This window comes from Neopelma chrysocephalum, unplaced genomic scaffold (genome assembly GCF_003984885.1).
Source record: "Neopelma chrysocephalum unplaced genomic scaffold, ASM398488v2 Primary Assembly neopelma1_25, whole genome shotgun sequence".
In the NCBI taxonomy this organism is placed as follows: domain Eukaryota; kingdom Metazoa; phylum Chordata; class Aves; order Passeriformes; family Pipridae; genus Neopelma; species Neopelma chrysocephalum.
The window spans coordinates 8,955,882-8,961,881 of record NW_020897694.1 but is presented as its reverse complement, the minus strand read 5'-3'; the positions used below and the strand labels follow the sequence as shown (position 1 = coordinate 8,961,881).

Here is a 6,000-nt window from a genome sequence, read left to right as displayed (position 1 = left end):
CACTGACCTCTTCTCTGTGGTGACCAGTGACAAGATCTGACAGAATGGTCTGAAGTTATGACAGGGGAGGTTTAGGTGGGATATTAGAAAAAGGTTCCTCACCTAGAGGGTGGTTGGGCACTGGAACAGACTCCCCAGGGCAGTGGTCACAGCACCAAGCTTGACAGAGTTCAAGAAGCGTTTGGCTTCTTAAAGCTCAGGCACATGGTATTACTCTTGGGGATAGTCCTGTGCAGGGCCAGGAGTTGGACTCAATGACCCTAAGACTAGCTCAGTTGGTTAGAGCCTGGTGCTAATAATGTCAAAGTTGTGGGTTCAATCCCTATATGGGCCATTCACTTCAGACCCAGACCTTATGATCCTTGTGGGTCCCTTCCAACTCAGCATATTCTGTGATTCTGTGAATTTCCCCCACAGCAAGATAGAAGGGTATTATCACACTCAGGTAAGAGACATAACCAAGCAAAACAGGCAGGTTGTTGCTTTTAGGAAAGCTTATCAAGTCTATCCTCTTTGGGAGTGCTTAATTTTAAACATAAGCCATAGGAGAAATAGAAGAATACTTAATATTCTCCCACTTCCTTTGTGAAAAAAAAAAATGATTGCACACTGGAACAGCATAGCAATATTTAACACTCCCCTAACATTTGCCTTTGACCGTAGGTCTCATGCCGTGTGTTGTTGCCATGTGTCCTTAGGCCCAGGCAACAGCCTGGAACGGGCTGCCCAGGGAAATGGTGCAGTCACTGTCCCTGGAGGTGTATAAGGAAAGACTGGATGTGCCATGGTCTAGTTGTCATGATGGTGCTCAGTCATGGGTTGGACTCAATGATCTCAGAGGTCTTTTTCAACCTAATTGCTTCTGTGATCCTGAGGAGGTAAGTGGTGTTTCCCTCGACGCTGTACTCGCTCTGACCATGTCTTCCTAAAGCAGACGTCATCACAAGGGACAAGGCCTTGGGAGTTCTGGTCTCCCCTGCAGCATTCCCAAGCAGCCAGCCGGCCTCTCCGCCGCGGGGACAGAAGCCCTTCCCCCGCCGGGCTTGCAGGACAGAAGCCTCCGCTTTCCAGGTTCCTGCTGCAGTGGGTGGATCCCTGAGAGGTGCCAACCCCCTTCCCTCCTCTTCCCCTTCTCCCCCCGCGGTGAGGAGGCGCCTGAGCGTGGCAGCATCTTCCCTTGGCTCATTGGAGTGAGGAGGAGGAGCCGTCGCCGCCTGCGGGGAAGGAAGGTAAGCTGCGGCGGACGGCGGGGAGGGAAGGGGGTTGGCTCCCCCCCCTTCGCTGTGTTTCGCTTCCCCGTGCGGCCGTCGGTGGGGAGCGGGGCAGGGGGAGGGCGCTGCCTGTGCTGGGCCGGGGTGGTGCTGCGCTCCCCGGAGCTGCGTCTCCCAGGCACCGGGTTTGGAAATGGCCGATAACGGGGAAGGCGGGGGCTGTGTGTCTGTGCGTGTGTTCCACTTCTGACAGGAGTTACGTGTGTGTGGTTGGGGGTTCCCGATGCCCGCAGGTGCACAGGAGAGTGATGGTGGCGGCACCTTAGACAAGCTGAGCTTGGTGACCATTTGTGGTTTTAAGGAGAGAATACTTTGGAAACCAGGGACCGTTAATTGTGTGGGAGACGGGCAGATTGAACCGTGTTTCCTTGTGGAGGTGAAATTTCTGATATAAGTGGATTCCTAATATCGGGCACAGTTAGTAAAAAGATTTTACTCCCGGTTATGAACAGAGTAAGGTCTATAGGAAGTCATGCTTGTGCAGCAGCAGAAACCATTTGGGCTGAACTGATGGTCCTTCCAGTACCTGAAGGGAACTGACAAAAAATAGGGAGAGACTGTTAACAAGAGCATGTAGTGACAGCACAAGGGGGAGTGAGCTCAAATTGAAAGAGAGTAGGTTTAGATTAGATATTAGGAAGAAATTATTTACTGTAAGGGTGACGAAGCACTGGAACAGGTCGCCCAGAGAAGTTGAGGATGCCCCATCCATGGAAGTGTTCAAGACCAGGCTGGATGGGGCTCTGATGGGGCAGCCTGGTCTAGTGGAAGGTGTCCCTGCCCATGGCAGGGGGGTTGGAACTAGATGATCTTTAAGGTCCCTTCCAAGCCAAACCATTCTATGATTCTGTGATTCTGTGTTGGAGGATATGAACGCAAGCATGGGGTAAAGGAAATGTGGAGAATCAAACGCTCTGCTGAATGTGGGTAGGAGAGGTAATGCTGTCCAGATATGAGAAATAAATATGTCAGAATGGTGTGGGATGTGAATGATGTGATGGACCATAAAGTAGCAGGAAGAGATTGTGTGGATAAAAAAAGAGTCAAGCATATGTATCATTGCTTTGAGAAAATAAAATTATAAGAGCTTTTGATTGTGTCTGCCATAGACTGCAGGAGTTGGATTTGGATAAGAATATCACTTACTGAGAGATGCTATCAGGAATTATGTCACAGATGGATTTCTTTCTTAGATCATAGAATCACAGAATGGTTTAGGTTCAAAGGGACCTTAAAGTTCATCTACTTCCAACCCCCTGCCATGGATGCCACTCACTAAACCAGGTTGCCCAGGGCCCCATCAAGCCTGGCCTGGCACACTCCCAGGGATGGGGCACCCACAACTTTTCTTGGCAATCTCCTTGTGCCCTCACCACCCTCTGAGTAAAGAATTTCTTCCTAACGTCTAGTCTAATTCTGTCGTCTTGTAGTTTAAAGCCATTCTGCCTTGTCCTGTCACTGTCTGCTTTTGTGAAAAGTTGCTCTCCCTCATTTTTTATAAGGCCTCTTTAGGTACTGAGAGAGCATAGTGAGATCTCCCTGGAGCCCCGTCTTTTCCAGGCTGAACAACCAATAGATACGGATAACAGCATCATTTGGGCGTATAGCGATCCAGTTGATCTTACATACAACTGCTGTAAGCTTACCACATGAGCACTGAATTGTTTTAGACTTGCTCTCAGTAAGCAGTGTGGAAAATTCCAGAAAGAGCTGGTTTATTAGTTTGTGATCTTGTATCTTGGACATTTTTAAATAAATAGAAGTAAAATATGTGACTAAACAGAGACAGGTTTGAAATTCTCAATTTTAGATGGGCAAACTTAGAAAAATCAGGAGGATTAATTAGTGATGTTGTTTGTACTGGAATCCCGAGGGCCCTAGAAGAAGTAAAGAGGGTACAAAGCTGTTTTGTGCTGAAGGTAGAATCTATTTGGAATTTATATCCAAAAAAAGAGAAAAGATCTAATGAAAACAACTTCTGCCCATCTCAAAAAGGATTTTAGGAATAAAGAGTAGAAAAAGGATAGTTAAGCAAAATAAAAATTAAGAGGTAAAGTGCAGTTCTACAGTGAGAATTGACATAAGTAATTCTCAGTTAGTTATAGACAATTGTTTTTTAAAGCTTCTTTAATCATGTAACTAAAGTAGATAGAAGTAAGATAAAAGCAATAATAGGAATAAGACCACTAAGTGATAAAGTTGAGATAAAATGACCTTGGCATCATGATGCATGTGATCTGTTGCAGTTTGGAGGAGACTACTCCAGTGGGTAGAAATAATATTAGAAGCCTACACTTACACCACAAAGAATAACATTTTGTCCCTTAATTATTTTTAAGAGTTGGGAAACCTCTATGTATTATATCTGATCCAATGCTCTCGCCACTTAAAGTTCAGCAGTTCCAGTATCAGAAGACTGTTAAATACAGAAATGGACAGTTACAGAGTCATTTACTGGTAGAAAATTGGGCTTCATATACACATTCTGTTTATAGAATTTATAACAAACGTGGGTAGAGCCCTTCCCAAATCTTCGTTCGCGAAGCCTAGCCATGATGATTTTTAGAATTTATATACAGAGATTGTATGTCTTTTCTAACATACAGTATCTTTTCATGCAGACAGCTATAACTATAAAATTTAAACTATCAGAATTCTTAGCTCTGGGTTTGTAATACCTGTGATGTGTGTGTATTTGTGTGTGTGTATATATATATATATGATTAATTTTTTTTAGATATTCATATGTGTGTGTGTTTTTGATGTATATACCTCTATATATGTGTGTTTCAGGTGTATACCTAGGTAAATTCTGACTTTGTGTCAGGGAACGATTTCACCATCCTCCCACTCACCCAGGCATTGCATGCTGGGTTCGTGGGAAGTGCTCTGGCAAGTACCCAATGTTACAGGGATGCTACAGCCAGATTCGTGCTGGAGCTGTTCTAGACATCATCTTGAAAAAGATCTTGGTGACTCAATATGTAGCCTTCTTCTCCTTCCTTCTGACAGGCAGGAGACTGTCACGGACCACGGCTCCAATGTGCAGATTGTGCTAAACTGAAACAAACAAAGAATGTAGGAAAGAAAGCCAGGTGTGGTTTAGTAATGCTTATGTTTAGGTTTTTTATTAAGGTTTAGAATGTTTAAGAAGATATATTTTATAAATCACAGCATTTAGTCTAAGGATAGAATGACCTTCTGTGGACATCTAAGGAGGGGATTAAAGGTTAGAACTGTAGAAACTATCAATATTTCTTCTTTAACAGCTAGAACAGACTGTGAGGTCAAAGGACAGCTAGACCTGATGTATGGCTCAGCATTTGGCTGGTTCAGGCTGCAAACAATTTAGGCTAGGTCAGATCTACTTAGAGGGAGCATAACAAAATGTGTGCATTTGCATGCTGTTTTTCTGCTAATGCAGTATAGTGTCTGTGATTACACAGTAACAGAAGGGATCTTCCCAGGCATGCAGTTCCTATGGCATGGAACTGATATTCAGGCTTCCATATGGAGGTACAATGCACCTGACATCTGAAGTTTGTACGTGGTTTATCCTGAACAACTGCATGACCTGTTAGTGTTTCTTAGGTTCCTAAAGCTTTAATAGTTTCCATACTACAATTCTTTAACTTTGTTAAAAAAATAATAGCTGTTTCTTTCACATATTTACTGCATTATTTTGAATTGTTTTGTTCTGTTACATGGTCAATATTTTTAATAAAGTTCTTTTAAAATCAAGTCTTTGAAATAATTTTTTCCCCCTAAAGCTGGTTCCTTGAACTTTCATGTTGGAAAGTCAAAATAAAGAATAAGTTTTCAATTCTACCAAATCAGTTGTATGGTAAATAAAATTTTATGTAGCATTTAAAATAAGCAAGAGCCAACAGTTGCATCACTTGTATTTTATTATGTTTGGTATATGTATAGGTTGCAGGAACTGAAGTGTATTTATAGTTTGGTTAACAATTCAGCAAAGACAAAGAACTTTTCAAGTTAATTTTCTGAAAATCTTGGATCAGCCACATAAAAATTGTGAACAAATGTTTTTCTTTAGCATCTCAGGTTATATTTTGGTTAAATTAGACTACATTAGGTTAGATTTAGATACAGGAATGACATCCTGTTGTCAAGAGACTGTCTGACAAAATGTTTGATTATTTAACAAGACAAGATTATTTTTGCTTCTGCTGTAAAGATTTTCCTTCTTGTGGGTGATGATGATTTTTTTTCAGTTGCTTCCATTTTTGTTGCTGGCTGGTAAACAATCCACCATTCTACATCAATGATGGTGATAAACAGTTCTAAAGTGGAAAAAGTAATTGGAATAGTAATGAGAAAAATAAAGAAACTTAATATGAGCACTTGTCTTACCATCATATAGGACTTTTAATAGTCCTAGGTGACTTTCTAAAAATCAAATTGTCTTGCTAGCCCAAAATCCCAACATTAAAGTTTTTGGAGGTGAGTGGAAGGTATCCCCAGGAATCTATATATGATTTTTCAAAGCAATTTTGTCACTTAGAGCAGAAATTTCACACCAGACCCTAACACTTATTTTTAAACCATTGGAAAGTTGAAAAATCATGCCCTCTGTTTTCTATCCTATTTTCTCACTTCTTTCGAAATGTTTTTTGCTGATGTATTTGCTCTTCATTGCAGGTGTATTGAACCTCTATTGAAGGATGTTGCTAAATGTGGGTAACAGAACAGTATTCCCACTATCTTC

The 6,000-nt window shown here is 41.9% G+C and overlaps 1 protein-coding gene across 2 annotated transcripts in view; it reads left to right on the top strand.

The window, feature by feature from the left end:
- Window positions 1–1,110: 1,110 nt before the first annotated feature.
- RCBTB2 (RCC1 and BTB domain containing protein 2) overlaps window positions 1,111–6,000 on the top strand; it is a 34,237-nt gene continuing 29,347 nt past the window's right edge. For both annotated transcript variants that reach the window (XM_027674373.1, XM_027674374.1), the window contains exon 1: window positions 1,111–1,229. The gene's annotated coding sequence lies outside the window, so the exon portion shown is untranslated. The remainder of the gene's footprint in view (window positions 1,230–6,000) is intronic.